This window comes from Myotis myotis, unplaced genomic scaffold (genome assembly GCF_014108235.1).
Source record: "Myotis myotis isolate mMyoMyo1 unplaced genomic scaffold, mMyoMyo1.p scaffold_m19_p_9, whole genome shotgun sequence".
Taxonomy (NCBI): domain Eukaryota; kingdom Metazoa; phylum Chordata; class Mammalia; order Chiroptera; family Vespertilionidae; genus Myotis; species Myotis myotis.
The window spans coordinates 50,515,810-50,541,318 of record NW_023416401.1 but is presented as its reverse complement, the minus strand read 5'-3'; the positions used below and the strand labels follow the sequence as shown (position 1 = coordinate 50,541,318).

Below are 25,509 nucleotides of genomic sequence, written 5' to 3'. Positions count from 1 at the left end.
TCTTTAAGGTTAACCAAGAAAGAAAAAGGATCAATGTCCTATTTTCCTACCATTGTGTTTATAGACCTCACTTCTTCAATCCAAAATAAGAAAAATGAAGCCAGGTGAGGGCCTGGCCCATCCCAGGCAAACGGTCCAGATGACAGTGAGTGCCTGTGTCTTCCCGTGTCCACACCTCCTGCTCCGTTTCTGATGCTGACCTTACTCCTCCTACCACCTCTGGAGTCCCTGCCACCATCCCTCCCCAAGTCTCAGCAGTGCCTAGTACTGTTACAACCTGTGCTCTGCTTTTTTATACTCCCGCTCTTTCTGCACTTGCATCCCAATAGGGCTGGTACATACCGGACTCAAATGATTAGCTAGCCTTCTAGAATTTAATGAACTAAGATATACATAATATTTTAAAAAGCACCTGACACCTTGCAAGGGCTCCACACACAACCGTGACCATTATTAACCTTCACTGTGACCTCCCAAGATAGGTATTGCTGGTCTCATCTTAAATGAGGTCATTTATTCACAATCAGAAGGCTGATAAATAAGTCACAGAGTAGGGACATAGCCCTCAGCCTACCAAGTGACCACAATTCCTGCTGTTTTCACCCCACAAGGAAGGAATCTCTAATGGTGAAACCATGGACACTGCAGGCCCCCAGGGTGAGGTCACACTGGTGTCCTGTGGTGTGCTGCTAACGTACTGCCAGAAGGAAGGGCTCAGGCGGGCATAGACTGATTCCCGAGCATGACCGGGTGAGCAGCCTGGCATGTTCTACCCACCTGTGATCTGTAGAATACTACCTCACATTCAGTCTCAAGGTTTTCCCAACTTTAAAATGGAAACAATTTACTTGGGGCATGGTAAGCTCCCAATACCTAGATATGTTCATGGCAAAAGCTAAAACCTCTTGAGAAGAAGACTCCAGAGAGGGACCCTGAAGTAGAGAAGGCAGCAAACCTGGTGATGTGAGTCACTCCCAACACTGGAAATGGAGACTTCACAGAACAGGCTAGAGATTAACAATGTTTTTTAAAAGCTTACTACCAGTTGCCCCAGCCAGTGTGGCTCAGCGGTTGAGTGTCCACCCAGAAACCAAGAGGTCACCAGTTCAATTCCTAGTCAGAGCACATGCCCAGGTTGTGGGATCCATCCCTGGTGGGAGGCATGCAGCAGGCAGCCAATCAATGATGTTCCTTTCTAATCAATGTTTCTATCTCTCTATCCCTCTCCCTTCCTCTCTAAAAATCAATAAAAACATAATTAAAAACAAAAAACAAAAAACAGAACACTTACTACCAGAGCTGAAAATATCACTAATGGTTTGGTTAAAAACTCTGAATGAACTCTGAGCTGTCTAATTTTTAATCTTTAAAACAGTCCTGAAAACTCATCCATTTCCATTATATATTACAAACCCATAATTAGGCCTTCTTCCTTTCTGGCTTGTCCTACATTTGAAAAGCATTCACCATTCTACTAAAGCACTTCCCTCAGAATAACCTCATCATTCTGTACTTGCACAATTATGTCATGGACATAATCACTGCCATCATGATTTCAGCAGCTATTTGTTGCACTACAATTTCCAGATGAAATTTTGGTGTGGAAACAACACAGCCACAAGAAGATAATTACTCACAACTCTACCATGAATATAGCACAGAGAGAATGAAATTAAAATGCTAATATTTTTATTATTTCATTTTTAATATCATGTTCATCTTTATATCCAGAAATTAATGACTGGAGACATTTATTGCTAGTATATTTTGTTTCTGATAGCTCATCCTCCGCCCCTCCCCCTCATTTATTGTTAGTATATTTTGTTTCTGATTCCTCCCTCCCTCCTTCCCTCCTCCTCCTCCTACTCCCCCTCCTCCTCTTCTTCTTCCTCCTCCTCCTCTTCTTCTTCTTCTTCTCCCTTTTCTCCCTCTTCTCCTGCTACAGTAACTACTTCTGCAAAGTCTGAAAACCCACTGTAGCTCAGCGGGCTCAGCTGAGTGGCTTAGCTGTCTGCACTGCAAGGATTTGATTCCCATTCAGGGTACATACCTAGATTGTAGGTTCGATCTTCTGTTAGAGCATGTATTGGAGGCAACAGATTGATATTTCTCTCTCACATCAATGTTTCTCCTACCACCACCACCCCCACCCCCCGGTTCCTCTCTCTAAAAATTAATAAATACATCCTCGGGTGAGGATAAAAAAAAAGAAGAGAAAAAGAAAATCCGCTGTAATGGACTGACATACCAATGCTACCATTGATCAGATTGGGATTTCTATCGGGTTTGCCCTTGGCAGCATAATCTTGAGCAAGCTCCTAAACTTATCTGTGCCTCAGTTTGCTCATCCAAAAACTGGGGACAAAAACAGAACTTACTCTTAAATTATTCTGAGAATTAAATTGGGTAACTTAGAGCTTCACAAATGCTCTGGATTTAGTTACTGCCAAGTCCATATCAGCAATTATCTCTTCAACTTATAAACTCAATTCAAAGATATTCAATATTTAAAATTTTACTCAGGCGTGGGTCAGTGGTTGAGCATTGACCTATGAATCAGGAGGTCATGGTTCAATTCCTGGTCATGGCACATGCCTGGGTTTCGGGCTTGATCCCTAGGGTGGGGCATGCAGAAGGCAGCGGATCAATGATTCTCTCTCATCATTGATGTTTCTCTCTCTTTACTTCTCCCTTACAGCGGTGGGTCTTTCAGTACCATTTGCTTCTTTTTCTGACAATGTATTAAACTCGATTATTCAAAGGTCACTTATGGCCCTAGCCGCTTTGGTACAGTGGATAGAATGTCAGCCTGCGGACTGAAAGGTTCAGGGTTCTATTCTGGTCAAGGGGACATGCCCAAGTTGTGGGCTCGATCCCCAGCAGGGGGAATGCAGAAGGCAGCCGATCAATGATTCTCTCTCATCATTTTTATTTCTATCTCTCTTTCCCTCTCCCTTCCTCTCTGAAATATATATATATATATATATATATATATATATATATATATATATTTAAAAGTCATTTATGAACATCAGTCCACACATTCTCTGAAGGCATAAGAGTTCTTTCTCCAAAACCCAAAGAAAGTGGATTTGTTCTCTGAGAAAATGGAACAGGCCAGCATGCTTGGTATCAGATTCTAACTAATTGGTACTGATTACTAGAGGCTTTTTGAGACTGACAAAAATGAGATCGTATTAGTAAACAAATCTGATGAAAGGAAAATTAGAGCCATTGCACTCCCAAGTATTTTCCAAATCTACCTTAATAAGCAGTTTCATTCTGTTGGTTCACAGCCATCCCACGTACCGTATTACGTGAATTTTGTCTGATTAATTTTAGAATATTAAAACTAATTTTTGGCTTCTACCACCGTGTTACCCATTTGGTCTCTGAGTATATTTTGGTTCCTGCAAACCTACCCCCAACATCTTACATAAAACCAAAGGCAAAATCAGGGTAATTTGCTCTAATCCAATCCCCTTGCTGCCACTGTCTCAGAGCATTAACTGACTGAAGAGAAGACTCAATCAAGATAGCCACTATGTCTTTTGAATAGTAGACAAATATAATAAGCTAAGCCAATGGTGGTAACCAATATATCATACTTCTAACTCACTGAAGGTACAAGAATCCACTACCAAGATGTTGGGCTTCCCCAAGAGAAAAGAAAAGTTCCTGATGATATAGTCCAGTGATGGCGAACCTTTTGAGCTCAGCGTGTCAGCATTTTGAAAAACCCTAACTTAACTCTGGTGCCGTGTCACATATAGAAATTTTTTGATATTTGCAACCATAGTAAAACAAAGACTTATATTTTTGATATTTATTTTATATATTTAAATGCCATTTAACAAAGAAAAATCAACCAAAAAAATGAGTTCCCGTGTCACCTCTGACACGCGTGTCATAGGTTCACCATCACTGACATAGTCCTTAACCAACCAGTAGCATGAAGATACCATAGCCCAAATAGTGTGGGGGAATATTAAAAAAGTGGAAGATCACTGTAGTCTCTACAGAGATTAAGAACTAGTTGCAGTCATAGAAGCATGAACAGACTGAACCTCAGAGGGAAGAAAGGAGAGGGTGAATGGGAAGAGATCAACCAATGCACTTGTATGCCTATGTGCATAACCCGTGAACATGGACAATGAGGTGGTGAGGGCCTAGGTGCAGGGGAAGATGGGAACGGGCTGGAAGAGATTAATGAAGGGAAACTAAGGACCTATGTAATACTTTCAACGATAAAGATTTTTTTTTTAAAGAATTTAAAAGGTATATCTCAACATTCTGAATAAAATGCAATAATATTTTTAAAAAAGAACAAGTTAGAGATATAACAATTCATGACAACATTTACTGGTAATATATATATATATATAAATCAGGTACCTGGAATGCAAAGATGCATAGAGGCCCCAGCTAGTTTGGCTCAGTGTCAGCCTGCAGACTGAAAGGTCCCAGGTTCAATTCCAGCCAGGGGCACGTGCCCAAGTTGCGGGGTGTGCAGGAGGCAGCTGATCAATGATTCTCTCTCATCATTGACGTTTCTCTCTCTCTCCCTCTCCCTTCCTCTCTGAAATCAATAAAAATATATTAAAAAAAAAAAAAAGATGTATAGGGCAGGCACAGCCATCAAAGGACACACATCTACCACAGGTCAGCACCTGGCCATCCCCAGGACATACACTAAGATCTGTGAGATGTAGGAGGCAGCCTAGGTCATTGTCAGCTGCAATCATCTAGGATTCAGATAAAATGTGAGTAGGGTATTAACGGAAGAGTTAGGATTTGAACAGGACAGAGGAAGAACAAGAAGGCAAGTATCCTAAAGGAGGCAAGAAGGGGAAGGCAGGCTTGCCTGCAGCACAGCTGGGGCTGATGAGTTAGCAGACAGACCAGATGAGCAGAGGGTCTTCCAACCAGATTCCCAATATCCCAGGCAAAGTTCGGAATGGAACATTCTTCACGCATGGTCTGCAAAACATTTTAAATATTTTAAATCTAGGAAAAATCATAACTAAGTTGGGGATAATAAATATACACTAAGCCACACCAGAACATGAAGTCACATATCACTCCTAGTTTTCAATAAATGTGTGTCCTCTGCTCCAGAAATTAGACTTTTTTCTTTAGGCCTATGTCCTTCCACAGCCAGCTCCCTAGAGGCTCTCTCCCCCACTTGGCAACGTGGTTCAACCTCAGACTCATAATGACCATCTGGATGGGATTACTCTTAAAGGCACAGCTCTGATACATCTACTAAATGCCATTTCCAAACTGAACTTTTGATTTCTCTGAAATCTGGCCTTTTCGATGCAATTTTATATGTGTTACCATTATCCATCCAGTACTTCAGAATTGAAAACCTGTTTACCTCCCACCTCTCATTTAATCAGTCTCTAAAATTCTGCTAATTTTGTCTCTAAAATGTGTCTTTTATTCACACATCCTTTCCATTCCTGTCACCCTCCCCTGGCGTCCAGGTCTTCACCGTATCTTCTCTGGACCTGGGCTGGTCTCCCCACCTTTGTCCTTTCCTGCTCCATATCGCCTGCTGCCAAATTAAGTTTCAGAATATACAAGGTTCCCTGGTGGTCTAGTGGTTAGGATTCGGCGCTCTCTCTCTCAGAATATACAGCTTCATACCCACATCCTTCCCATCCCCCAAACCACCAATGGCTTCCTGCCAAACAAATCCAAAACCCCTGTTCCCACCAACATTTCTCATCTTTTTCTTATTAGTCTGGCTCACAGCTCTATGGCCCAGTCATACTGCATTATTTGTTGTCCAGAAGACATGATCCACCCACCCCTACCACCTTGGTACTGCAGGAACACCACTCCACTTGCCCACATGTCCAGATTACTGCCTTCCCTTCAAGGACATCATCAAATGCTGCCTCTTCTATCCAGCCATTCTGAAACCTCGAGCAAGGAGTAATCTTTCACTCTCTAAACTCCAATAGCACTTCATCCAGAACCACCTGGCATTTGAGTTCCTTGTGTACCTGTATTCCTACTCCTACAGGGGTAACCTTCTAAAGGAGCATCTCTGCATGAAAATAACCAAACCAATGTTCTAAGTAAGTTAGCACTTTTTTTTTTTAAAGAATCGTCTTTTTTTTTTTTTAATTGATTTTTTACAGAAAGGAAGGGAGAGGGATAGAGAGTTAGAAACATCGATGAGAGAAAACATCGATCAGCTGCCTCCTGCACACCCACTACTGGGGAAGTGCTCGCAGCCAAGGTACATGCCCTTGACCGGAATCGAACCTGAGACCCTTCAGTCCGCAGGCCGACGCTCTATCCACTGAGCCAAACCAGTTAGGGCAGTTAGCACTTTCTTATGAGGAGGCATTATGCCAAGAGTTATGGAAGACATAAGAGTATCAGCTGATAGCTACTTTGGAAAATTATGTTTGACCCATGCAAAAGAAATAAGCCCATGTAATAATATTAATAACTTTGTTTAATCATCATATACAGATATTAGCTACTTAAAGTCATCAAAATACAGGACATCTCAGAGAAAGGGAGTCTCCTTAACAGAAGGACAAATCTGAGGTAGCATACCACAGTGGCTTCTAGCATAAACTCTGAAGCCATTCAAACTCTGGGTTCTAATCTCAGCTCTGACACTCTCTTTGTGACCTTGAGTAAGTCAGTTAGTCTCCCTGTGCTTCAATTACTTATAAATAAATTAAAGTAGAGATATTAATAAGACTGTGAGAATTATGCACATACTATATGCAAAACACTTAGGCAGTGGTTCTCAACCTTCTGGCCCTTTAAATACAGTTCCTCATGTTGTGACCCAACCATAAAATTATTTTCATTGCTACTTCATAACTGTAATGTTGCTACTGTTATGAATCGTAATGTAAATATCTGATATGCAGGATGGTCTTAGGCGAGCCCTGTGAAAGGATCGTTCGACCGCCAAAGGGGTCGCGACCCACAGGATGGGAACCGCTGACTTAGAGCCTGGCACACAATTAGTGCCATGCGTGTTCATTAGTCTTATTATCATTGTGAAAATGTTTTCTATGGGGAGAGAAAAAAAAAAAACAGGAACCAGATATTTGACAGCTTAGATACCTAGCCAGATTTTTACTAGAGAGACTTCACCATCTTACAATCGTCAAGTCAGATTTGCTCTATTCCCTGACAAGGATCCTTTGACTGACAGGTAGGATGGGATTCACTAGGGGTGGCTCTTTGTACAATTGATTGAATGCTGTGAAAACAGAGCAGGCTGCAAGACCACTGAATCAAACACAAAGCTTTTAGCCACTGAGGGCTGGCCCACAAACAGCCGTTGTTTGCCATAAACAACCCCACTGTTGTCATCCAGATGGGTGCCAAATGAAGCCCATTGACTTACCCATTTTGGTCAGTGGCTCTGCATAGACACACCACAAATGCAATTAATTGCTGCAAAAGAAATCTAGAACTATGCACTGAATTGAGTCTGATAAGCAAGGTTTTAAGTTGAGCTTTTTAAAGGACACTAATCCACAGCATTCAGTAACACTACGCATGTATGAGTCCGTTTCAAAGGCCATCACATCATACAGTGATTTATTAGCGGTGTGGGAAACAGCTGTAACTAGAGGGTACCAACATCTGTCATTTTCCCTCAAAATTTTTAGAACACAGACATAAATTGCCACAAATATCTCAACCTGAACTTGCATTGCAGGTACATATTCATACATAGTAAAATGAAAACTTCTAGGACACTTGATGCTTTACTATTTTTTACTAAAATTACTTATAGTTCATTACTGATATGTCATAATGATTAGAGTGGCAGAATAACAAATTCACATGTATCATCATCTCATTTTCTGATAAAAATAGGAATTATAAGAATTATGGTAATAAGACTGATGCTACACAAGAACAAACAAAAAATCTGTCTCTTTTTCCAAGGTTGGAATCTCTGTTTTCATTCCCTAGTTGGAATACAAACATGGCTGCTTCAGCAAGGTATCTTCATTCCAAGTGTGAGAGGTTAGGCAAGATAGACTGACTGCCAAAATAAACACCCCAAAATCTCATTGGAGTAAGGCAATAATGGTTTGCCTTAATCTCTTCTTAACACTGCATTCCAGAGCAGCTTTGTAAGGGAGGCTCTGCTCCACACTGTCATTCAGGACCCAGGTTCCTTCCACCTTGTGGCTCCATCATAACCTAGGACTTCAGCATTCACCCCTGCAGCTGGCCAGCAGACCAGAAAGAGAGCAAGTGTGCAAAAGGCACCCCATTCCTAACTGCCTCTCATCTTTACATACATCCTATCCTGTCAGTCAGAATCAGTCCCGTGAGCAAACTACGGCCCGCGGGCCGGATTCAGCCCGTTTGAAATGAATAAAACTAAAAAAAAGACCGTACCCTTTTATGTAATGATGTTTACTTTGAATTTATATTAGTTCACACAAACACTCCATCCATGCTTTTGTTCCAGCCCTCCGGTCCAGTTTAAGAACCCATTGTGGCCGAAGCCGGTTTGGTTCAGTGGATAGAGCATCAGCCTGCGGACTGAAAGGTCCCAGGTTCGATTCCGGTCAAGGGCATGTACCTGGGTTGTGGGAGATGTGCAGGAGGCAGCTGATCAATGTTTCTCTCTCATCGATGTTTCTAACTCTCTCTCTTCCTTCCTCTCTGTGAAAAATCAATAAAATATATATTTTTTTAAAAAAAAGAACCCATTGTGGCCCTCGAGTCAAAAAGTTTGCCCACCCCCACCCTGACCGGTTTGGCTCAGTGGATAGAGCATCAGCCTGCGGACTCAAGGGTCCCGGGTAAAAAATCAATAAAATATATTTTAAAAAAAAGTTTGCCCACCCCTGATCTAGCCAGTTGCCACAATCACACAACAACGCTCAGGTCTACCACTATTTTCCACTAACATACACTCAAATTAATCCCAACAAATCCACATTATCAATAGTTTGTTTATTCATTTGCTTCTGTTCATTCATCCAAACTCCTAAACAAAACAAGGTCCCTAAGGACAAAGAATTCACAATGGAGCAGGGGCACAACCATATTTAGAATTATCATACACAGGCGTAAGTGGGATTAAAAAGAACAAATGGAAGGAAAGTTAATTCTGTCTGAGAGGGTTGGGGAGCACCCATAGGGCAAGTGAAATGAGAGGGAAATCTTGATGAATATAGTTACAACTTCCATGAAGATGTTGTGGGGGTTGTGTGTGTGTGTGTGTGTGTGTGTGTGTGTGTGTGTTTGGGGTGGAGGGGGTATTGTGAGGGTGTGACCCAGGGAAAGGGAACTGCATGAACAAAGCAAAGACAATATGAAAGGATATGATTTATTCCACTTTCTGATATGGGAGAAAATAGTAACTGGGATAGGAGGAGATTTTTGTTGAAACATGTTTTAATGCTGTATTCACGAATGTTTTCAGCTCCTAGCAGCTGATCGAATCTCTCACACCTACATTCTGTAGAGTGGTCCCTCCAGAAACATTTCACACCACCACACTTTGCAGACACTTGTTAGCACAGGGCAAACCTCAGGTAATAACCAGAAATCTCACTGCAAATTCCCCCCAAAATATTCCATCACCAACTCTTTCAAACAACATGGCCTCAAAATCACATCAAATCGATTCGGTGGTTCACCAAAACCATCCATCTTCCCAAAGACAAGACAGTTTAGAAGTCAAACCTCTTAAATTATGTTACATTGAACCTGTTTAAGTTTTCACCTCTTCCAATTCTTAATCCCAGTGGTGAATGTGGGTCCCAAGATGAGGTTAAGAGCATGGACTGTCTGGACTCTGGCATATCCGGGCTCTGGCATAAACTCACGTAAGTTTCTAGGCTCAGCTACCTCCCAGATAACAGGCTTAAAGTACTTAGTACTATACTTAAAGCATATAATATCTAAATACTATTATCCTTGTACTACAGTTAGGTCCCCCAACCCCAAAATTATTATAAATTGTGGAATCTAACATAGTTTGGGAAAGAAAATATCTGATCAACTTCCATGTCATTTTGTAGAACATTAAGAACAATTGCAATTTGCTTTGGGCAAGATGTTTTTAATTCCAGAGCCAACAACAGTGTAAAATAACAGTTTTTCTTGATTTTGAAGCTAAATTGAATTTTAAAATTGCCATATTCCTACACAAATATTTACCCTTCTTAGTCTCCTTACTTATTCTTCCTCCCTCAAACTGTTGTCTCTCTCTCTCTCTCACTCTCTTTCTACTTGTCTTATTTTAACTGTGATCAGCTTTGGGAAAACCAAGTATATTGAGCTGTTAAGTACTATAGATTATATTGAACACACCAGTCACCTACTACTAAAAAGCCTCATAAAAGGAAGAAATTTGTTTCTTTACAAGTCAGAATCTCAAAGGAGAAGTTAAAATGAGGGAAGTGGACTGCAGAACCAAGAGGGGAGCCAGCACGTTCAGAATCGCTTCCTCCTATGGTGGGACAAGAATTCCAGATTGCAGTCCACCAGTCATTTATTTCTAAGATTTTAGTCTAAGTGAAACCCCATTCACCTGTACCAAAAGCAGTAACAGAATCTAATGGTAGTGCCCTTTGCAATAAGTCAGAGGTAAGGAATTAGATGAAAGCTGAGGCAACTAGAACCAGGCTGAATCCTACTTAGACCTCACAACTGATTGTTACAGCCCTTCTAATTTACAAGGAATTCTAAAAGTTATTCTAAGGAGCATGTTAAAGAGAGGGTTTGCTGCATCTACAGGCTCCACAAATAAGGTGAAATAAGTCTGGGGTAAAACCCGACATGTTCTTTTTAACTTCTTAGTGAAGACATTTTTCTGTAAATGAGCTTCTTATTGGGAAGTATGACCACCAAGGGATGCAATTCTCAAATGCTTTATATGTTATTTTGTCATAAATCCAAGGTGTGTGAAGCATTAATTTCTGATAGACCTGATTCCAATGTTGGAAAAATAAGTGAACTACTGACTGCAAAGAAACACTAATTCTTTGAATTGATGTTTTTCATTTTGTGTACAGAAATAAAGGTAATTTATTAAATGAATTCTGTTTGCCTAAAAGATTCCCCTTTATCTTAGACGAAGTAATAGACCATGAAGAACTCTGGCTTATTGGGAACATAAATGAATATATCTTGGCAGACATAACGATTACAGGGAAATCTGACGGAAGGGGTGACGTAGATGTCTAGCAATTGCCTTCAGGTGCTCTGTGGATGGGATTCACAGAACTGGCGACCAGCCAGCTCATGACTGTTGCTGGCAATAGGCTGCAGGTCCAGCCCGCACCAACCTAACACCTCCAGATAACCAGTTACACTTCCAAAGAAGAAACAACACAAAGGGTTATTGTTTGTGACATCAGCTAAACACTAGAAAAATGGTGGCTTATCTAAGGGTTTTATCTGTTGCCATTGAGGGGGTGGAATAAACTTTTCTCTGCCCTCCAGGTTCTTCTGGATGGTCTAATAATCAAATAGACATGAGACAAGATTAGCAAGAGGAAATAACCAAAAACAGAAAGTCAGAGACACTCCCCCACCCCCCACCCACGAGAGGTTCAGAGGCAGAAAGAGGCAGAAAGGTCTGTAAGACATCCTGAGCTAGGGACGAGGTCATGCACTTTGGGGGGGCTTCAAAAGCTCATGGCAGGATGATCGGAGCAGATGTTTAGTAAATAAAAGTTGCCTGCCACATAGGTGGGTCAAAAAATAATCTCTTACTATGGCCAACGTCCTAATTCAAGTGTTCTAGGTAGTAAAAGGGGAGGGCAGAAGTCTTTTTGAGCCTGAAGCTAAAATTGTCATTAGTTCAAAACAACCCACACACCATCAATCTCACGAGTTAGAGATTCAGAGAGAAGGAATACCAGCAAATTGGAGTCAGGGCTTCAGACATCTCCACTCAGTAATTCGGCACAGGCCTGGTTCCCTTCCCAGCCCCTCATGGCATGAACAGACTCACTAAGAAGTCTCTCTGGGAGGAAAGCTCTGGGCACTGTGCTCACAAGCACCCCCATCACAGTCCACACTATGCTCATGTTCATAACATGGGCACATTCCAGAAGCATCCTAGCTGCAAAAGGAAAAGGCATCTTGTCTGCTAGCATCCTGTGGTTCCACCAAGAAGAAAAAAAAAATAGTCAAGAAGAGCAGAGGCTCACACATAAATACACTCCAGACATCAGTGCACCGAGGAACCCAGAGCAGATGTAGGTTCATGCATTTTCGAATTAGCTACCAAAGGGCCCAGACTGAAATCCTACAAGCAGAACCCAGGAGGAACTAAAACCCCGCTCTCCAAATTATTTCTGAAGAATTGATTACACCATTCCTTCAACAGGTGCCTGCAGTGTACCAAGTCCTGTGCCACACAACCCTACCAAGCACAACTGTTGAAGTGTAATTTCTGAAAGATCCCATTAACTTTACATTTAACTTGTATTGTCTAGCTCTCTTGCCTTTATTAAACAGCTATCTTCCTTAAAATAATAATAATCCCATTCCAAAAAGCAGATTCATAAATTAGGGGACCGACAAAGCCACACTGCCTCCACCTGTCTATCCTGCCCGTTCTCTCCTGCCCCTTCTCAGAGGGTGGCTGTTATGTGTACGATGTATAACATCCACAAAGCCTGACTCAGGATTCCGAGCAACCACAGGACAAGGACAAGGACAAGACCCCTAAGTATAGTGAGCAAACTACCCTGGGTCTTCTGGGATTGTTCTGGTTTTAAAATGTAAAGTCTCGCTCTTGCAACTCGGCCACCGACATGCCATCCAGACTGAGGAAGACCCGAAAACTTTGGGGCCACGTCAGCCACGGCCACGGCCGCATCCGCAAGCACAGGAAGCACCTGGGAGGGGTAGCCTGCATCATCACAGGATCAACTTCGACAAATATCACCCAGGTTACTTTGGGAAAGTGGGTATGAAGCATTACCACTTGAAGAGGAGCCAGAGCTTCTGCCCAGCTGTCAACCTTGATAAACTGTGGACCCTGGTCAGTGAGCAGACACGGGTGAATGCTGCCAAGAGCAAGACTGGAGTTGCTCCCATCACTGATGTGGTGCGATCGGGCTACTACAAAGTTCTGGGGAAGGGAAACTCCCAAAGCAGCCTGTCATTGTGAAGGCCAAGTTCTTCAGCAGAAGAGCCGAGGAGAAGATTTAGGGTGTTGGTGGGGCCTGTGTCCTGGTAGCTTGAAGCTACATGGAGGGGAGTTCATTAAAATGTCCAAGTACTTTAAAATAAATAAAATAAAATAAAATAAATTAAATGTAAAGTCTCTCCACCCAGATATCCTCTTAGTCCTGCACAAACTGAGTCCAGACCCTAGGAAAGGGAGGTCCCTTGCAGGAGGTCTTTGTTTTGCTGGGAAGGAGTGAAGCCACAGGAGAAAAAAGGTGGTGTCCTTTGGCTGTGGGCTGTCTCAGAACCAGCTCTCTCTGGCTTCCTCCCGAGATGGCCTATCATTTTCAACTCTGGGCCATTTAAACAAAGCTTTACAAAGGCTCTCATGACAATGACACAAAAGAAATTCCTCATAAATGCCAAAGGCTGTAGTTTTTTGGATGTGGTTATTTATCTCCATGGCTAGTTTAAGAGCTTCTTCCGGACCAAGACTGTTCATCCTGAGATTTCCAGCACAATGACTGGATGGTAGACGCTGAATAAAATGGGACTTCAATCACATTTCCATGTATGTAGCACTTGTGATGTATAAGGCAACGCTTTATATGAATGATCTCACTCTTAAATAACTCAACGAGGTTGATTGTCTCCCATTTTACAGATGAAGAAACACAGGTTCAGTCAGACCATTCACTCAAGGTCATTGTGGCAGAGCTCACATTTGAACCCAAACTCCTCTCACTTGAAAATGTTTTCAGAAGCCCTGGCCTGGCACTTCGGTTGCAGTGGTTCTCAACCTTCTGGCCCTTTAAATACAGTTCCTCATGTTGTGACCCAACCATAACATTATTTTCGTTGCTACTTCATAACTGTAATGTTGCTGCTGTTATGAATCGTAATGTAAATATCTGATATGCAGGATGGTCTTAGGCGACCCCTGTGAAAGGGTCCTTCGACCGCCAAAAGGGTCGCGACCCACAGGTAGAGAACCACTGGGTTAGAGCATCGTCCCAATACACCAAGGTTTCAGGTTTAATCCCCTGCAGGTTCAATCCTCAGTCAGGGCACATACAAGAATCAACTAATGAATGCATAAATAAATAAGACAAAAAATCTTCTCTCTCTCTCTCTCTCTCTCTCTCTCTCTCTCTCTCTCTCTCTCTCTCTCTCTCTCCCTTCCTTTCTGTAAAAATCAGCATATTTTTAAGTACTCAACTGAATTCGAATCAAGTAATGTGGGCATATGTGGCAAGGGAATCAAGAATTGAGAGAGAAAAATATCAGATTCATTTCTTTTATTCTCTGCACTTTTACCTTTGACATTGCCTAAAAAGCAGAAAATCAAATTAATTATGAGTTAAGTTCACATGTTAAGTTACAGCAAGTCAGGTATTTTAATTAGAATTGTGCAGAATTATGCCTGGCAAACAGTAAGCACTCAATATTTAAGTAAATTTAATAAAAACAATTGTATACCTAAGTCACTGATGTTCAGTGTTTCCAATGCTATTTTATCCACCCCCACATGTGAATAGATGTATTTTGAAGCATCCGTGTGGAGCAGTAATGGATCGACAGATACTTACCACAGTTAAAAATGGCTTTCTACCTGCATGATTGAATTAGCTGGTACCACATGAAATGACAGTAATCCTTATGTCTCAGGCAACAAAGGGGCAAATTCTCTCAACAAAGTACAGAGCTCTATCCAGTGCTCTCCAACCACTTTTAATCTCATATTAACCTGTAAAGAAGCAATTTGCAAACCTACCCCAGAGCAATACAACTGCAAAAGAATGTCACACTAAATACTTTGTTTGGGGACATTTATCTTAGCTCCATTCACTATTTGTCAAGCTGAGAACATTTTAATGTTAATGTATTCCTGGCCATTTTCTCCAAGCAATAGAGCACATTCCCTCTTTCATAATAATACTATCCATAATGATCAAGCATTCCAAGTGTTAAAGAAGATCTTCTAGTACTGGCAGGTTTGGCTCGGTGGATACAGCATCCTGGCCTGCAGACTGAAGGGTCCCAGGTTTGATTCCCACTCAAAGGCACAAGCCCGGGTTGCCATCTGGAACCCCAGCAGGGGGAGTGCAGGAGGCAATGGATCAATGATTCTCTCTCATCATTGCTGTTTTTCTCTCTCCCTCCCCCTTCCTCTCTGAAATCAATAAAAATATATATTTTTTTAAAAAAAGATCTTCTATCAGGTGGGTGATATTCCAAAGAAGTGAGGTAAACCAGATGCCTGTCACAAAGGCACTTATGGTCACAAGTTAATTAGGAAGATACGTTAGCCAGTTGTAGGCAACTGATACCCACTGGTGTCAAACCCTAACAGCACAGTCTGCTCCTTGAGATTGTGGGGTGACCAGGTGGGGTGCAAAGTTCTAATACTGCTTGCTTTATGTCACCAAGAGAGTGCTTTTGTTTTGTCGTTGCTTTAGAAGAAGCCGGCTAACTGAAGTTGAAAAACTGACTGTCAATAACAATTCATTTTGTTAGCACGATGAGCCTCATAGAAACCATTCTCCTCCCAACCATTGGTATGCAGGCTGTAGCCTGGCAGCTCTAATTTGATTCAATTTTTAATCATTATTAATGCAAGTAGGCAAAGCTCTTAAAAATAAGTCTCTCTTAAAAGTTCCTTTAAATCTACAGACCAAAAGTATCTATAATTCCTTTATCACAGTAGGTCAAAATCATTTCTGTATTGTGAATGATTATTTACTGAGCCCTTACTTTGTATGAACATGGGGGGAGGTACAAGTAGGGTCAAACCTCATCAAGTCTTTATCTTTAAGGATTTTGCAAAGGAACTGAGATCCTGCTGGACCTGGTCTCTACATCTACCAGCTCAAAGAGGGATGTGTAGCCCTCACCTCTCCCCCCACTCAGCAATGACTGGAAGAGTCCTTGCTCTGGTGATGTGTGGCTTGATGAGAAAAGACATCCTGAGACATTTTTTCAATACCCCTCCCTTTAGCTTGAGTGGATTTCTGTTCTTTGCAATTAAACAGAAACAAAAAGACACATCAATCTTAGGTGATGATACAAGACAATATATAAGTGCCCTCTGTAAAATGAATGAGTGAATGTTGAATGAAATGAAAGATGGAGGCAACTTTGCCAAAGAACTTTGGAGTGAAGGACTGGTAAGTTCTGAAGTGATAGAGTTAACTTTTTCACAGAAGTTAAGAGCGGAATCGACCTTTAAAGATGGGGTATAGACAGAGGACTCCGTAGGCCACAGAATGTTCCAAAATTAAGAAAGAGGCTATGCAATGTGTTTTTGAGAAACAGTGGGTTAACCATCCAAGCTAATGGGGTGGTTTAAAATCAGGCAGAGCAAGTCAAGGTTGAAATAGCTTTTAAGAAAAGAATATGAGCTTCTCCCCCCTCCCACAACCAACAAACAACAACAAAAACCATAAGCCACTGAAGGCTATTACACAAGGGAACAAACAATTAGAACAGCACACCATTGTAAGGGTATTTGTAATATAAATTGGTAGTGGGAAGCCAGGAGGTGAGGGTACCCACTGTAATAGCCCAGAGAGAAACAAGATTCTCAGTCAGGATGGGGCAGTGGGGGTGGAAATTAAGGGAAAGGTGGGGACTGTCACTAGGGAGGGACAGTTAACCCATTCATAAACAGAATATCAATATAATAACAATGTTCCCTACTTCCACAGTGTCTATCTGTCAAAGCTTTTACCAAAATCCCCACAATTCATACAGAAGTCCAGTGAAGAGTGTATCCAGTGTGATTATTTGAATTTATAAATGGGAACTAAGCCAGAAAAGTCACATTTGCTGGTAGGTAGGAGTAAGATGGGAGGAGCAGAAAGTAGTGAAGAGCAGAAAGAGAAAAGAGCACAGAATAGGGCATCTGTGATTCCACTTTATTCTGAGGACTTTGCCCGACTTTGTCCCAAGGTGGCGCATCTGCATTTGCCCCACATCTGGCCTAGTCATTTTGATCCCTTTTTTGCATGAAGGTCTGACATCCCTTTTATCATGCAGGAATGAGTTTAATCTATGCAGGTATAACTTTTATCACTTGCAATGAGTTTAATCTATGCAGGAATTAACAAATCAATTGGTGAATAAGGAGTCTTTTCCCACTCATCCCCTCCACTCCCAGCACAGCACAAGCAGCCTCCTCCCATCCCCCCTCCACCACCCCCAATCCCACCCCCCAGATCCACAAGGAATGTCCTCTCAGCCTCAAGCAGCCATGCAGGGTCAGGCCAGGAAATCCCAGGCTGAGAAGCACTCAAAGAAAATGCAAGTTGCATATACACAACTTGAGGCCTTTCTCTTTAAATCTGACAATGACTAAGTCAAGCAGAAGTAAAAAATCCTTTAAAACAAGTGCTTATTTTATCCAAATTGTGACTTCTATCATTGAGGCCAACCCCTGGAATAAATACCCAGTGCAGCTCCAGAAGCCATGAGGGAAGGAGCAGGAAAACCGACGCCTTCCTCCCTTCAGGCTCTGTGACCTTGCCCCGGGCAGCGCCAGGAACCATATTCACTCCACAAGTGTCTACCTGGCCCGTTTTGTTAGGAAATTAAAGTGGTGGGAAGTCAGAGGCCAAACAAAATACAGAAATGTGTTTTGGAGCTTCCCAAATATATTCTAAGATTAGTCCCTCAGGGCTTAATTTTCCCTCTCAGTCTGTCCTCGCTCTCAGCCCAACCCCGCACTGGTTCTTGGAGGTCAAGGCTATATCTGGTTCCCCTACTTGGTCTCTTGGCTGCTCATCCCCCACTTCAGAAGCTTTTTGGGTGCAACCTTTAGTTACTCAAGGGACACTGGGCCAGGGGGCAGCCTCTGTGTTCTCAGGCCAACACTCATGTCCTCTAGTCACTGTGACTTGAGGGCTCACGGTCAGCTCAGTCTGTCACCCATCTGTGGAGAACTGTCTTTACGAGATGACTTCAACGAGTTGATTGAGTCAGAAGCAATACTATTCTGTTCAATTCCATGCTTTTGCTAAAAGTACTCATCAAATCCTAAAAATTCTAATCCATGCATGTATTTATCACAACATGAACCAAGATATTTGAGTGATCTGCACTTCCCACAGCCAAATCTCTCTACAAGCCACCAACTGCTTGATCCAGAGCTCTTTGCAATGCCTGTTTCACCCAACTGTTTGTAGGGAGTGCAGCAAGGAAGGCCTTAAAACTTACCATCGTAGTCACCCTGGTTGCTGATGGAAATACGCACACATCAGAACTCTTGAGTGTCCTATTGGTCCTGTGACCAAAAAAGCTCTCATCCAAATTGCTCTTTCTAAACATCAAAGTGACAAGATTATATGACAAGGCTACCCTACACTCACCCTTGCCTGTTCTAGGTCCCATCTGTTGCCCTAGTCTTTGCTGGATGAGGCCACCCCGTGGTTGATGCTCGGCCCTTTGCCACTTTTTCTACCCTGAGCTGTTCCAAACAAACTCAGGAAGTCTTAGACAAGTGGCAGATGGTGAGGGAGGGCAAGTCTGTAGGTAACACCTCTTGGTTACATAATGCTAAGCACCAAACCTCCTAGAATCAACCAGCCTTGGAAATATCTCCGGGCTTCACACTTCAGAATAACTAACTATGCAGAAAGAGAGAAAATTATAATATTTTCACTTGATGACCAGTGTACAGTCATATTAGATTGGGGCAGAACTAGATTAAGATACATATCACTCATTCATTCATTCATTCATTCATTCATTCGATTCTTGTGTAATGCCCAGTACCTACAAAGCACTAAGCTGGGCCCAGTAGGGGTACACTTTATAAACTTGTCCAGGCCACATCACTTGTGGAAGCTATTCATGCTGCCCCTACATCCCGTTCTCCCTTTTCAGGACAAGAAATATTGAATTGTGGCTAAATGGGGTCACAGCACTAGTCCTGGCAGAGGCAATGTAAGTCACTTCTGGGTCAGATCATGTCATGAAAACAAGATCGGCTAGCTTCCTTTCCAGTGCTGCGGGGATCTTGCAAGCACACCCGAGATCACACCTCCATTGATTTGGGTCCCTGAGGGACTACAATGAGCAGGACCTACCTGCTGACCACACTGGATACACACCATACGAAAGAAACCAGAGTCAGTACTCAGCCACTGAGATTTGGAGGTTATTTGTTACTGGAGAATAACCTAACCTATCTTGCTGATACATTACCATTTTAAAAAGAGAGGAACCTGCAAAGCTCCCCCCCCCCCCTTTCTGTTTTCTAAATCAGATCATTCAGAAAAGCAGACCTTGTTTCAAAATTTAAGTGCAGCAGGGACTGAATAAAACCTTGAAATGCGGAGGGTGCCGACAGGATGGACACATTCAAACCCTGAAAGAGTAAGGAATGAAAACAGAATGACTTTTCAACAGCAGTGAAATCTAACCATTTGTGAGATTCAGCTGAAGAGTTTAAAGGCTATGAAGAAAAGGTCACCTTCTAACAACAGGCCCAGTCACTTACAAAGTAGTGAGCACCCCAATGAAAGAGGCATTCAAGTAAAGGCTGAATGGTCAAATGCCCCCTCCTCAGCAGTCCCCCTCCTCTTACTCTTTCTCACTAGCTACCATTGAACTTAACAAGAATCAGGTCATCATTTCTCTATCACCCTATAAGCTCCCTGAAGGTGGCTCATTTTTATGTCACCACACCACACCCCCATTCCTTGGCCCTTATCACAAGGCCCTTTATCTATTAGGTGCTTGATAAACATCTGCTGAGTGAATTAAATGAATGCTGAAGAAAGAGCTCTGGAGGCAAAGGTTGGTCTAATAACCTCTAGGGCTGCCCCTGCCTAAAGCTAAACACACTACTGCAGACATCTGGGGGCGGGGGAGCCTCCACCTAAAAAAGTAAAAATAAAATAAAAATTGAACAGCAATATGACACTTTATTATGATTTATTACTGCACACAATTTAAAGCCACAGTGAAACCGAACACTGGACAATGTTCATCTTTGTTCCTGGATGTGCATTTACATGTGCAGGTAGCTGTTTTCTCATACGGAATTGTGTGTGTGAGGTATTTATTTTTTCTATTTAAAAAAAAAAAAAAAACACCACACCCTTTGTTTCTATTGCATTGTTACATTCCCTATTACCACCATCACGTGGTTTTTCTTCTTGCAGGAACACAGCACACACCCTGCATTATTGCTGACATAAAGACGGTCAAAATACCTCTATCCTAACAGCATTACACATCTGATCTTTCTAACACCTCGGCCTTTGTTTCAGCTGGGACTGGGTAACTCACCTACTTCTCCCAGTGATTCCTGCATGCCTACAGTAGAAGGATAAATGCCAGTGTCACTATATTTTTTAAAGTCACCTTTCAAGACAAAACTACCCTGGAGCTGAAGGACAAACCTTTCAAGTTATTTTATTTTTTTAAGGGTTTGGGGGCGGGGGGGCGATGGTGAAGAGAGAATCTGCCACAGATACTGTGCTGCTGCCACTGCTGCAGAGCAAGAGCACCAATAACCAGTAGCCTTTGGTCCTCAGCAACCCCTCCTTCCTACAAGACAAACCCCGCGTCCATGTCCATAACCATTCTTATCCCCTGCTACTTGTGCAGGCTGCCGGGACTCTGCCCTCTAGGAGAAAATGCCAATGCCAAGGTGTCCTGTGTCTGAAGGTTACGTTTTCATTGAGCTTTTTCAAGATAACCCCAGATCTGGTTAGGTTGCCGTCAAAACAGGACTATCCTTGGAAAGAAAAGAGCAGGCCAGAGTTTTTGGAAAAGAACCAACAACCTAAAGATAAAATGCAGACTGAGAGCCTAATGGTTCACAGCTTTATAAATGGAAACTTAACTGAAGCTTGTTTTCTGTTCTTTCTGCTCCCCCAACAGCCTTCCCTTCCACCGCCCAGTAACTTACAGCTGGCAGGGCGATGTTGCAAACACTGTTACAAGGAAGGGATGGAGGAGAAATATCATTTCATAAGAAAGTCACTACATTTGACTGGTGCTCTAACTGAGCGCCAGTCCAACCTGTAATCAGCCTTAGGATGATACCTTCTCAACAAACACTATGTCCCACTGAAGCCAAAATATATTACTACAGATAAGAAAGCCAGCATATATCCAAACCCCACATTCAGATACAACTATGTATTGATTATATCAAAATTCTCATCCAAAGAAACCAGGTGTAATTTACACAACCCCAAACGCACCCTGCCTGCCCTCAATGACTTCTTCAAAAGGAAGGTTTGAAGTCATTGGCGATTTCTTTCCAGCAGCCCCCACTCATCCTCCTCACGGGTAGGAATGGAATGGTGTGATGCAGAAACCACCCCAACGGCCCCGAGCAAAGCACTGTTGGCCCAAATGACCCGGGGACACCCAAGCGGCTACCCAGATTATTGGGGGGAGAGGGGGGTTACCTGAATCTGTCACCGAGTCTCTTTCACCCCCTTCTGTCTGATGACATCAAGTGGAAATGGTACTCGTTTGGGAGGCAAGAGGCTGACAAGCAGGAAGCACAATTGAGTCTGAGCTTTGTTCAGCCTGCGGTGAAATACATGCAGTAGGGGTTAGGTACGCGCAGCAGAGAAAGAAATCCAAGCTTCCTCCGGGCCAGTGGCGGAGGGGTGCACTGAGGCGGTGGGGGACGGCGGCGGAGGTGTGGAGGGCTGGCGGGCGGCGAGGGGGCGGAACGCTTCTAATTGTCTCTACAGGATAAATAACCACCTCCCTCCTCTCCCCCCCCCCCCCATTCATCTGCAGTCTCCCCCGCCCCCAAGTTCTCCTCTGGTGGTAGGGCTTCTGCTAGCAACTGTAATCCCTCAAGAACGAAATACGAGAAAGCGGAGGATAACATCTTGGGGCGAATACACACTAGCAAAATCTACTAGGTAAAGCCGGTTACATGGGAATGCGGGGCGCCCAATCACCCGCCCAGACAGACACGCCAGCGCTGCATTCGCGAGCATCCTCCTTTCCTTCACGCCGTCTGCCACCTCATCAAGTCCCTCACTGTGGCCGATTTCTCTACTCTTCCCAAAACCATGCCACGCTCCCCCCACCCATCCCCACCCTAGGCGGGATCGGGGGGCGCCGCTTCTCAGGCGGAGTCCCACGAGTCCAGCCTGCTTTGTCCTGTCGCTGCCCTTCCAGGAGCAAGCGCCCCGGGCGCGTGGGTCGGCACAAAAGACCCCCCACATCTGGCCCGCCACTGCGCCCCGTCCTCCCGGGAGGGGCCGTGGGGCCGCAGGGGGCGCGCAAGGGCAACTTCTGCGGGTGGGGAAGCCGCTCACCAAGGGGCTAAGGGGCTTGCGAGGGGACCTACTCGAGTGTGTGCGAGGTGGGGGCGCAGCTGGGACGCGCGCGGCGCTGGCGGGAGACAGCTCCTTCGGACCGGAGCTCCAGGGGGCATCCGAGGACTCGGCGGAGCCGCCGACAGCGCCATTCCCCTCCCCAACCCCAGTCCACAGCCCAACTCCGCCAGCGCTCCCAACAAACGCAACTCCAGGGACCCCCTCCCGCGTCCCGGGGCCTCCCCACCGTGCCCCTCGCTCCCCGCCCCGAAACCCCTGCGGCCCCGCCACCTCCATCCACAGGCCAGAAGGTACCCCTCCATGCACCAGGCGGCGGCTCCCCTTTCCCGCTTCCCGCTCCGGGCGAGGCAGCCTTGGGGACGCTGACATCCCCGCGCGCCCCGCGCGCCGCCCCCGACCCAGGAGAGACAGAGCAGAGGAACAAACCGAAACTCACCGACCTCTCCCGGCGGCGGGCTCGGGCGCTCCCTACAGAGGCGGCGGCGGAGGCAGCATTGCCGGGTGGTCCCGGAGCGCCCGCCACCCGCTCGGCCAGACGCGCGGCGCGGGAGCCCGGCGAGCGCAGGGAGCGCGGCGTCGGCGTCTGCAGCCCCAGCTCCGCGCCCCGCCCGCGGGGAAGCGCCCCACCTGCCCGGCCGCCCTCCGCGCTCGCGGCCGGACTCCGCCGCCTGGCGCTGGGCTGCGAGCGGGCGCTTTCGTGTCACCGCCCAACAAACGCACCGAGCGGGTGGGGGCGGGAGGCCGGGCCCGGCTCCCCGCGGTACCGCCCTCCCCGGCGGCTCCGCCTCCGCCAACCCCTCCCCCCTACTCGTCTGGGACGTCCGTCCATCTGTCTGTCTGTCTGGAATCGCAAACCACCTCCGGGGTGAGGAGCTGCCCGCTCTCCCTCGTGCCCTCCCTCGGCCTTGCCCCCATGGGCCCAACCTCAGCGGGGACCTCGACATGGTCTTTCCCACGCGTGAATGTGGGACCTAAGTTGGAAGCAGGTGTGAAAGGAGGCCGAGCTCAGCCGACAGAAGGGCGGGAGGGAGCTGGTGGCCCGCCAGGCCGGCGGGAAGCAGTCTGCAGCTCCGGACCGGGGATGAGCGAGGGAGGAGTTGCGATCCTCACGTTAGCCGAAACTGCCTGGTTCCCTGTCACCTGGCTGACCCCTAAAGTTCACATAGTCCAGCCCGGGCGGGCCCTGCTTTCGTGGACAGAAGACCTGATGCATCCCCACCACCTGGCTCCCTTGGATGGGGTAAGAGGAGCGGGGAGGCGCAAGTTTGAGGAATCTGTGGCCGCGCTAACCACTGGGCTCGGGCCCACCCTAATCTCCACTTTAAAACCGAACTCCTACCGCAGGGACGTGCTTAGAATGTCTAGTTCTCCCCCCTCCCCTCCCTACCCCCAACAACAACAAAAAAAATCTAAAGCAATGGTCTCTTGCTTCTGGTGTTAACTGCAAAATAGGAGAATGGAGGAGGGAGTTCGCCGGTAGAGGACAGTGTCCATGCAGTCTGGTGCCTTTTTAAAGGGTTTCTTTGCGGAATGAAGACCCAGAACTCTATTCTATGATGGGGAGAGTTAAGCCTTCCAGCAGCACCAGGTTCAGCTGAGTGGTCCCGTAGTCATCCAACAGAGCCTGCTTTATGTCCTCCCATCGTGTCCACGCGAAAGAACTACCATCCTAACCTCTCCCCATGGCTCCTGGAAGTGCTTCTGCCAAGATGTGGAAAAGGAAACCCAGTAAACCAAAGGGGGCTCTATGTGAGCTCCTAAAAGTCCTGATGCACTCAACTCAACCATCCTTGTCTTGTCCCACAAATAAAACCTGCTAGTAGTACTTCCAAATATGGTATCACCAAGCACATGGAGAAATCAGTCACCCAGAGACAGATAAAGCCTAAGGACTGTCAGTCCTCTCCAGGATCTCAGTGACAGCTTCACCGGCTCATCCCTGTGCTTTTGCTCCCTAAAGTTAGCTTCTACTGTATACTTGGCAGGAGTGAAAGTTATATGTGTGTTTTAAAAGCCTTAGTGTATCTTGGAGTAGAAGACTTCAAGAGTATTTTTGGCCTCAACTTTAGGGCAGAAAAAAAAATTTTTTTTTTTTCAATGAGAAACTAGTGAGAGGATTGAAAACTGATGTTGGCCAGGACCTTGGAATAGGACTGTGAGTTATAACCACTCAAGATTTTACTAGGAAAATGTAGCCCAGACATATTATGATTATACAAGAGTGACTTTAAAGACTACTTTTAAGCAACTAATTTCAGGGATCAGTAATGATTTCAAAATGTTTAAACTTTTTCTTCAGCTGCTTTCAAAGCAATTCTCTGGGAGAATTCAAGCATTCAGCATGGTGTGGGGTAAATGCTTCCATCCTCCCTTGGTCATTCATTCCCACTGGCTGGTGTTTTAATTCACATAGCTTCATGGGTGTTCTGCCTTCTGTCCAGTCTTGTAAGCTGTCACACAGAGAAGGTTAATTAACTGGGGCAGACTGGGATAAGCCAGTTCTTAAGACTAGTTGGGGGGGGGGGGGGGCAGCGCTGGGCCAGGCAGCAACAGTTTGAGGCAGGGGAGGAACAAGCAACAACATGTTGTAGAAACAGATTCATAAGTGAGACAGTTCCAAGAGCAAGGCGGCTGGGCCAAGCAGTGTTCAGAGCTGCAAGCTCAAAGCTTCAGAATCCCATTCCAGACTGAGGCACTGTCTATGCCTGGGTGAGATAGGATCAAGGCATCATCCCAGGTCTTGATAAAGTACATTGTCAGGGTGGGGTCCCCACACTGAGGAACAAGATAAGGAGAAGACGTTCAGTAATTCACTTAACAAATATTCCTGGAGTTTGGACTATGTATCAGGAACCAGGGTTAGGACACAGAAGAAAACAGATTCAAATCCCTACCCTCACAGAACTTACAGTCTAATGGAGGAAGCAGAGAATACACAACATATACACAGCATAATAAATAAGTAAAATAAATTGTATTGGAGAGTGAAAAGGGGGAGGGGAGAAAAATCAAGCAGAGAAGGGGGTTATGATGTTTCCATTGG

At 44.7% G+C, this 25,509-nt stretch overlaps 1 protein-coding gene and 1 pseudogene across 7 annotated transcripts in view; one reads left to right on the top strand and one right to left on the bottom strand.

Annotated features, from left to right (window-relative positions):
• RNF152 (ring finger protein 152) overlaps positions 1-23,165 on the bottom strand; it is a 74,782-nt gene extending 51,617 nt beyond the window's left edge. Inside the window, exons 1-3 of one of the 7 annotated variants that reach the window (XM_036322703.1) lie at positions 22,903-23,165; positions 21,573-21,696; positions 4,903-4,980 (exon numbers count right to left, since the gene is read on the bottom strand). The gene's annotated coding sequence lies outside the window, so the exon portion shown is untranslated. The remainder of the gene's footprint in view (positions 1-4,902; positions 4,981-21,572; positions 21,697-22,902) is intronic. The other 6 variants (XM_036322702.1, XM_036322707.1, XM_036322705.1 and 3 more) reach the window with 6 other exon arrangements.
• LOC118663262 lies at positions 12,789-13,258 on the top strand (annotated as a pseudogene).
• Positions 23,166-25,509: the final 2,344 nt, after the last annotated feature.